The sequence below is a fragment of the Puntigrus tetrazona genome, chromosome 7 (genome assembly GCF_018831695.1).
Source record: "Puntigrus tetrazona isolate hp1 chromosome 7, ASM1883169v1, whole genome shotgun sequence".
Taxonomy (NCBI): domain Eukaryota; kingdom Metazoa; phylum Chordata; class Actinopteri; order Cypriniformes; family Cyprinidae; genus Puntigrus; species Puntigrus tetrazona.
This window is the reverse complement of record NC_056705.1, coordinates 20,953,606-20,963,504: the sequence shown is the minus strand read 5'-3', so window position 1 is coordinate 20,963,504 and position 9,899 is coordinate 20,953,606.

The following is a 9,899-nucleotide window of genomic DNA, read 5'->3' as shown; positions in this document are numbered from 1 at the left end:
AATTAGTGTGATATCATAAACAAAACTGCACTTTTTATCCCTAAAATGAACAACAAAAAATCATGCAGTTTACCCTGACAATGAACTTATGTACAATAATATAAGCACTATATGTCTTACATTGAACAAGGTAAGAACACAAAACGTTTCATTCAAACGTTTGGAAAAATTTTCAATGTTTTTGAGAATGAAAAGTCTCTTATGCTAACAAATAACATTATTGATCACAAATAAAGCAATAATCATATTGTGATATATTTTTACGATTTTAAAAGAACTGTTTTCAATTAGAAACATTATACAGCACGGTCCTTCAGAAATCAATATGCTAATTTGGCAAACAAAAATATTTGTGTTAAAAAACACTGTTTTTTCATAGTTTTTCATTGCACAAATTTTATTTTAAGAACATAATTTATAATAAATAGAAATGTTTTGTAATAATTCAAATTATATTTATTGTTACTTTTGATCACCTCCTTGCTGAATCTTAAAAATGTCTTAAAAATCCATTCTTTAGAGTTGTGTCTCATGCTGTTTTGCAAGAACAAATTGTGAGGTGTCTGCAAAATATGCAGATGTCCAACTGAAGAGAAATGTAGGAAGAGAAAATAAAAATAGGTAAAATTAATTTCCTTCAGCTCCCGGGATCTGAGTGAGAGGTTTAAGTCAAGGGTCAGACACTGTTACAGGCAAACAGGCATTTAGAGAAGGAGTCGGATGGCTTGGGTTGGATCACAGACAGAGAGGCTGTTTGAAGATAAATTTAGTCCCATTCTCTGGTGTCAGTGAGGAGGAGGCATTTTAATGGCTCTGCTCTGAAAATGACTGAGATGGACTTCAGACAATAGATGACTTTCAAGTCTTGCCCACTGTTATTCAAAGACAGACGCCTAAATACACCTACTCCTTTCCATGATATATATTCACACACACACACAAATCTCTATCTCTCATTTTGTTCATCTGATGGGTCACTGTGCCACATAAGGCCTCAGTGCTAAAACACACACGGCTGCTGCCACAGTTACTAAAATTGCTCTGCGGCTGTCTGAACATCCCATAATAAAATAAACTCTGCATGTTTCAGGCTGCCTCGCTGAGGATTTAATGACTGAGGATTTCAAACTCTGGTCAAATTCGAACATGTTACAGAAAGGCAGCGCAAAAACACTCAAACAACTTAAAAAGCCTAAGGATATTGGATTGGACGTCAGCAGCTTTCAAGAGCTGTTTGCATTGGCAAACGGAGCAGCGGATATTCACGGGAGAAGTGTGTGCCGTGAGACACTGCTCCACGAATAACTGCATCACAGTAAGCCATAGGAAACTGGTGGTGAAACTCAACACATGTAATGGCAGCCACAGGCTAGTAATGCCAGCCAATGCTGCCTCTCCTCTGGAAAAGACAAATCCCACAGGTCTGCAGGGCATCTCTGATTTCTCGAATTTTTAGTCTGCTATAGATGTTTAGAAAATGTATGTTCATATGTGTTATCTTCTTAATTTTATGGAGAAATTGCATATTGTATGGAAAAAGTGTGTAATTCAAGGCTGAAGAGAACCTCAGAAACCATGAGGTCAATTGACCCCTTGCTAAGCCTTGGCCTGATGTTAGATGGTGTATATTTGGGAATGAGGATGAACACATTGTTTAAACCACAGAATAAACTTTTTCAAGATTTATTTAAAGATTTGTCTAAGGAAGAAATACTGTTTGGGTAGCTCACTATTACAAGCAACGTAGAAACAATGTTACACTGTAGACCTTTGCAGAAAAAGCACCCAGCTAAAGAAATGAAACAAAAAAAAAGTCTGCTAAATAATATATACCCATTAGAATTGTGCACAGTATTTAGGTGCAGCTTGTGAAATTATCTCTTTGACCAATAAGAAATATGAAAATGTCTACCACGACATCAGTTGTTGCATTACTTCAAGGGATATCTGGGATATCAACTAGTTCCCTCATGCTGCCAATACATCCACACCCCGAGTCACATATAGGCCAGAAAAAGAAAGCGTGATAAACAATGGAGAAAGAAGAAAAAAAAAAACTTCAGCAAAGAAACACATGTGGCATGAAAATCTGTGGTCTGTTACTTCTGGAAAACGTCAGTATCAGAAAGTAATAATTAAAGATACACAAACCAGAATAGGGACAGGAGGACAGAGAGAGAAAGACAAACATGACAGACAGAGAAAGTTTAAGATGAAAATCAATAAAAGACATAACACAGAGCGAACGAGAGCGCTCTTTTTTCACTCGTGGCAGGGAGGCCACTGTCATCATGTCTCAGGAATTAGGCAGACACATGCGTTGGTGCTGCAGTAGGAGTGAGGCGCCGCTCTTGGCCTGCGGTTGGGGAACATGAAAGGGTTTGTGGGATGAGCAGGAGGGCTGGCCTGGCCCCTGGAGCGCCGCGCTGCTCCTAGCCAGAGAAATTTGGCAGCATGCTCTCTCTGCAGCCCGCGGAAGGAATCCACTCTTATATTCCAGCAGGGAACCACAACTCCAAACAATCCCCCGAGAACAGGGCTTCTGACAAAACAACTCTGTCCACACACGTTCATGCACACACTAAATCATTAACGAATACAAGTATACACTCATACAAATTAGCAGACATGCCCTCGGCGTACAAATGCGCATCTTAGTCAGTTTCACCTGAGAATAAATGCTAAAGGGCCTCGCAACGGATTCCCAGTCTCCCAGTTTCTCTTCCTCTCGCCTTTCTTTTCTGTTCTCCTCAGAGGGGAAAATCTCTCCAGTCACACACACGCACACACACACACACACACACACAGACTCTGGCTTGCCTCAGTGGCTCATTTGGCTGTAATGTTCCTCTAACAAAGTTGTCTTTGTGTTTTGTTTTATTACGGCCAATTAAATGGTTAAATCTGATATCTACCATTAAGAGGTCAGCCGGTGTGGTGAAAGAGGCGAGAACAGAGAGTAAAGCAGTGAAAAGGTCAAAGGAAACCCTCTGTCACTCCTCTACCTATGGAAACGCTGAGAAAATGCTGCATGTCTCAGTAAAACCTCCTCTGATAATAGGGCAGCTATAACAATGTGTCGTGGACTAAAGAGATTTTTCCAGAGAAACTTTCCAGGGAACTGAAGTGTTATTGTTTGACGCTCTAAATTACATTCAATTCAGCCACATTTTAGGATGGCTGAGTCGTTACTTATGTGCATGTGTGTTTAAATGAATGAGAATAAATAGAATGATAAATGAGTTTGGAAGAAACAACGATGACAGTTTTTTTATTTTATTTAATAGAATCACGAATAAACAGAAAAATACAGTCGGAAAAACTATTAAGCACTAGATCAAGGACTTTCAAACTTCTGTGTCAAGAAGACCAAAATAGGATTATTCTAAAATGTATATACATATATATATATATATATATATATATATATATATATATATATATATATATATTTTTTTTTTTTTTTTATTATTATTTATTTATATATTTATATATTTATATACTATTTATAGTTTTGGGGTCAGAATTATGTTTTTAAAGAAATTAATACTTTTATCCAGCAAGCATGCATTAATTTGAAAAAGCGACAGTAACTGTTATTTTTGCTGTTCCTTTTGAACTTTCTATTAATGAAAGAATCCAAAAAAATTACAAATATTAAAAAGCTCAACATAATAAGAAATGTTTCTTGAGCATCAAATCAAAATATTTAAATGATTTCAAAAGGATCGTGTAACACAACTGAAAATTCAGCTTTGCCATTACAAGTATAAATTACATTTAAAAATAATAATAAAGACATAAAGTATATTTCACAGTATTAGAATTTGTACTATATTTTTGATCGAACAATCAAAAGAGACTTTTTTCTAAATTTCTTTTTTTTTATCTTATCAAGCCAAAACTTTTAAACGTTAGTGTAGTTTACTCCTGTTTTCAAAAAAATATAATTTTTATTTGTATTTCTTGTTATTTCTTACAGTTTTAAACTAAGAGTGTCAAAAAAGTGAACGTAAGCCTTTAAAAGGCTAAATCAAACAGTAATAACAAAAAATTTTGTAACTATGTTTAAAAGATATTGTCTAAAAAAAATAATTCTGTAAAATCTGTTCTACTGTTCTAAAGTAGAATTCTCTCAAATTTTCTGCACCCACTTGCATCTCCTTGAATCCTGGCTTTAAAAAAAATGCACATAGGCCTATTTGATTATTACACGTAAATGAAACATTTCATGCAATGTACAATACAGATATAGCATCTGCATAAGAACCTTTACTTAAATGTAGTGGTTTTGCACATCAGGTTTTCGTCGGATCTCATGGCCATTCCCATTTCATATGTCTGAATGAGATGGCTAAGATATAACCTCAGACAGTAGGAGGCAGCACAGGCCAACAGATGTGCCGTGCACCATCAAACTCTCTTTCTTCTGCTTTTTTGTCCCTCACACACACACACACACATTTAAACAAAATGATACAGTTTTAGACCAAAAGTAACTGTCCATCCCCGAGGCTCAGTGTCTTGTCTCAGGCACACATGTGCAAAGCAGATCACAGGTCCATGGCCGCATGTGACATATGGCCAACAGAGAAAAAAATGTGACCGAAATCAAACCAGGCTTCCATCTCTCACGTTCTCACTTGCTTTCTCTTTCTTTTCATCTGTAGATTTGCATCTGTCATTTCCTCTTCTGTGCTGCAGGGCTAGATTGAATTTGGCTGCTGTTGTTGTTAGTGGCCATCATTTTGTTGTTATCCTTCACAACACGGTCTTACATGCAAACACACAGCCGTACAGTTGCTACAAACACATCTTTCCCACAGAATCAGCAGAAAACGCCGGCCTGACGCTGCCAAACCAGCAGTCGAGAGGGAAAATGACTTCTGGTGACACTCGATTCATCCGCACGACCGCAAAAGATATTGCGAATGGCCACGACTTGAGTTTACATCTGCGAATGATTTTGAGGATGTCACACTATCAAAGACACAAAGGGGGGGTGCTTTAGGACAATTTATAACCCTTCACAGGTATAATTTATAGGATTCAGAGGCACAGAGGTTTATGTAAGGCCAAAGTATATGGTCTGTAAAACAAGGCTTATTCAAGACTGTGTACAATGAAATCTGACAAGATGTTATCCTGAGAAAAAAGAAAAAAAAAAACACAGTCACCTCTTCAAATGTTAATAGAGAAATTTGTCCATTCTGGCACAGACTACGGTTTAATCAAAGCATGATAATGTCTTATACAGCATGAGCAAGAGACATAGAGTATGCACTCATGCAGTAAATTGGCCATTAGACATAAAGAGATGAGTTTAAAAAAAGAACCATGAAGACAGAGAGAGAGAGAGAGAGAGAGAGAGAGAGAGAATATGCACATCATCAAACCCAAAAATACACTTCTGCGCATCTGTCTCTCTTTAAACACATTCGCTCAGCTATTTCGCTTTATAATTTCATGTTCGCAATTAAAACATCCTGGCCCATCCCTAAAGCTGGCTGTAATTTACTGAAATAATGCTCTAAATCAAGCGTTTCCCCTCTGACAGACTCCTGTCTCTCTCCGGAGGAATCTGGGATTCAGAAAACCACAGTCTGCCATCCGCATGTTGTTGTCTCTCGAAAACACGTTTAATCTGCCATCGCTGACTAATTACCAGCAGCAAAGCATGCCGGGTAAAGCCTCAAAATGGCTGTCTTATGTTTTCTGCGGTGCAACTGCGCAATAACGGCCTTTCTTTGCGTTTTTAATTACGACTGATTTACGAGGCAGGGAGCTGAGGTCAGAGGCGTATAAAAAAGGGGTCGCACTAGGTTTACAGCTTCACCGCTCCGCAAATCTGACGCAGCCAAAAAGTGTCAACAGTTTACTATGTAAATTTAGGGGGAGACAAAAGGAGCGCTATTGTATCCCAGCTTGCTTAGGGCCAAGTGCTGTTTACTGTTTAAACGCATGATTATATGCATCCCTTCACCCGCTCATCAGGTCGGCGTAACCACATGTTAAGACATCTCTAATTGCTACATTCGCTGGCACAACCTTCTCCTTTGCGCAAGTCAGACCGTTAGCACTGAAAAGCATGTAATTAGTCAACATTTCGTAGCATTTGTATGTGATAAACGGTGTCAAAAAACATCCAGACTGAACATTCCTGTGGGTTCTGGCTCAGGGAGATAGTCTTTGTCCGTCCAGGGCTGCAAGTCAACAGATTTATGGGTTCAAAGGGTCAAAAGAATCGGCGTTGTGTGATTTGCACACCACGTGCCGTTGATGCCGATTGAACAACGCGTGGTCTTCTGGCGTGACACGTGGCGGGGGTTTTCTGTTTCCTGACTGATCAGGACAGAGCTAGGATGTTTCTTCCCGCCTGTTGGGGTCTTTCGCGGCAGCCCGGAACGACGCCAGCATTTCTGTCACCTCTCCGGTTACGGATAAACAAACACGCTTTATTCGCTGGCTGAGAGAAGTGACTAATGAGAACGTCTGGAAGCACTTTCTGCAAAGAAATAAATTGATAAGTCAGTAAATATTGTTTTGCCAGCGTTTCGGTTGCAATTGCAGTGTCAGTCGAAAACAAAGGGAAAACAGATTATTAAAGCCTTGGACACATATTCCGCTGTTAGGAAAACCCCAAAAAATTCAGTCGAAAATTCAGCCCACAACCACCATAAAAGTTAAAAGTCAGCTAGCTAGGCCTTTTTTCTTTAATGATAAGAGGAGCATTATATGTGGTCACATTTTCGAATGCCACCTGCAAATTATTGGCCCGTGGAGGGATTTTTTCCCTTTAACACATACAAATGCATTGTGTGCTTTTATTGGGGTAAGCGAAAAAAAGAGAAGTCACTAATCTGATCCTGGTTCAGTCAGAGGACGCCCACCACCAACACATCTGCGGACCAGCTGAGCGAAGCGTTCCTACGCCGTCCAACTCCTCCCGCTTCAGCATATCAAAGAGCCTAAGGGTGCCTTGGCACTGCTCAGATAGTTGTCCTTTTTATAAAAGACAAATAAGCCCAAACCTCGGGCTGCCGTCCAAAAGCCGTCTATGACACCATGTTGAAACGAGCACTTGGCCGGCAGACATGCGATCAACATGCGTTTAAAAGCTGTGGCGGTTTCAGGACGGCAGCGCTTGTCTTCCACATTCTAATACAGTCACACATTCTTTCATTAATCTGGCCCAGCGCTGCGCCGCAAAACAACATAATTTGCAAAACCACTTGATGGCTTCAAAAGGTTTTACCCAGACGGCTTTGGTCTCCCTGACAGTGGGAGAGACAGAGAGGGGGAGGATGGGGGTTATGGAAAGTGTCAGCCCTAGGTGTGTGGTAGGCCTCTGTCTTTGTCGGCCTCTCAAGTGTGCTCTTTTTCCCCTGAAGGGTGTGTTTACGTGTCGAGAGGGGTCAGATTGTTTGTTTGACATGGTGATATCATCACGAAAATCACGAATTACAGTGGTGTTCAATTAAGCGAAACATCACAGAACGCTTGTTTTTCTTCCCCTCGGCCTCTCGCTGCTTTTGTGCTTGTTTTTGCAGTTTGAGTTTGAAGGGTCCTGTGAAGGATGAAATAATCAGGTGTCAAGACAAGGGCTAAAGGCCTCCTGATGATGTAGCTGGTGTGACGATGAGGCAGAAACTAGAAAACAATGCTGCCAGTAGTGATGAAACTGACCGCCGACCGCATGAGACACAACTGAACGACATCGCCATCTCTAGCTAACAAGGCGTCCTGTTTAACGCACGCAGACAACACATCGCCCTCACTGAGTCAGAGTCATACAACAACTGCATCTAAATGGGAACAAGCAGCTTTTGGGTTTCGACATCAAAGCAATTAATGAACGATGGATAACCAGAAGCCACTTTTTAGCCCAGGCCAAACCAAACACAATACACACACAATACACGCCAAACCAAATACACAATTAAACACATGCTGTTTGAGCAGGAAGACTGCTTTAATACTGCTTAGATCCAATGAGCGGCTGCTGAAAACCTCAAACCGAAGACAATATTGCTTTATCCACACACACACACACACACACACACACATGCATGTCATTTTTACATCCTCGTGGAGACAGAATCATTCATTGGGAAAGTTAAATATAAATAAATCATCTGCGGTGCACAGTTATACAGACGAGATCACAGATTATCACTCTTTGAGATGATTGATACAGGGGAACTGTGGACAATATTTCCTTTATTACTACTATTACAATTACGTCTGCCTTCTTATGGTACAAAACATATGGTCCAACAATAGCTCTGCTAAAATGTTTACATTGATAAATGCAAAACATCTGAATGCTTGTTATAACCATGGTCCAAACTTGTAGGCAGGCACTCTGTTTAATGTAATAATGCTTATTGCACTGCACACAGGTTTTTTTTTTATTTCACAACTACCCCAATGGAGTGGGAATATGTAGATGCTTCATGAATATTCAAAACATTTGTCAATCTTTCTGCTTGGAATCATTGTTTCGGAGCTTGTATCGGATTCGAAACATCCCCTGCGTCCCAATGTTCACACCCTATCTGCACCAAATAGTATTGAAAATTATTACTATCACATAGAATTTATGGATAGCAGTGTGCACACTGGGACGCAGGCTCTGAATATTTTTAAACACGTGAATTGCAAAGAAATTGATTGTGAGCTTTGAGCTGTTATCTCAAGCACTAATAATACCGACAACAATAAAAGGCCCAAAAAGACGTTCTACGCAAATACGTGAAATGCTGACACACTAGTTACGAATAAGTTTTAAAAATAGCGTGTTGCATTTTCAGTGTTGTAGGGCAGAAGTGCTATCAGTTATTGTCGTTCTTTATCTCTTTTATGTTTGAAAACTTGCTATGTAGGCTAACAGTAGGCCTATTTGATGTAAGTGTTTATAGCAGCTTACCTGAATGATACATGGGATTTAACAACGTCGAGAAGGGAAGGTAACTATATAGCGACCTGATCAGTGACAGCGTCCTATGATAAAAGGCTAGAAAAAAACATTTCTCTGCAATTCATGCAACCTTTTTAATAAATTTCACTTTTAAACGCTTAATAACTGTAGATAGCAGAAAAATATCAGCTATAAAAAAATACACTGCAAAAACATTACATTGTTCAGGCTACATTCCAGCAAACTCACACAGTCGTCACTCAACTCTTTAAGATATTATGAAATTATTATCATTATTGATTAATAAACATGTTCAGCTAATAAACTCTTAATTCCACAGTGGATGTAAAGCATCTTTTATACTGCAGAGTAACTTATTTTCTGTGCAGATCTCAAGTTCTCAGTGAACCCTTCTGATCACTGACAGATTTATTTTACAACTAAATAAGGTCCTCTGTTGAATAATAATAGTTTATAATTTTCATTTATCTTTCTTAATACAAAAGCACTGACTCTTCAAATCAAAAACCATGTCACCAGCTTGTTCTATTTAATGACAACAATAATAAACTTAATTTGTAGTTTTTATTTAGCACCTCTCCGCTTTTGTCATCTGCAGTTTAGTAATGACTTGTACACACAGCATCATGGGAAAAATGCACACTGGAGTCCAGAGAAGCCATCATAAAAAATAACCCAAAACATTTGCGTTCGAAGAGTTTGCTTTTAATATTCATTTACTTCTTAATTATTCCATTATTGTTCTTCAGCTTTCATTCTGAAGAGGCTTTGATCTGAGGAGGTTGTACAGAACTAAAATTTAAAGTATTTTGTAGAAGCTGCCAAGACAAAAAGATCAAGCAGAAGAATGGCATTCGTTGATCTGCAGCGATGTGCCCTTACTTTCCCTTTGAAAACAATGTTTTGTAGGGAAGGCAGATGACTTTAACCTACTGCGGTGATGCATGAATAAAAGCAG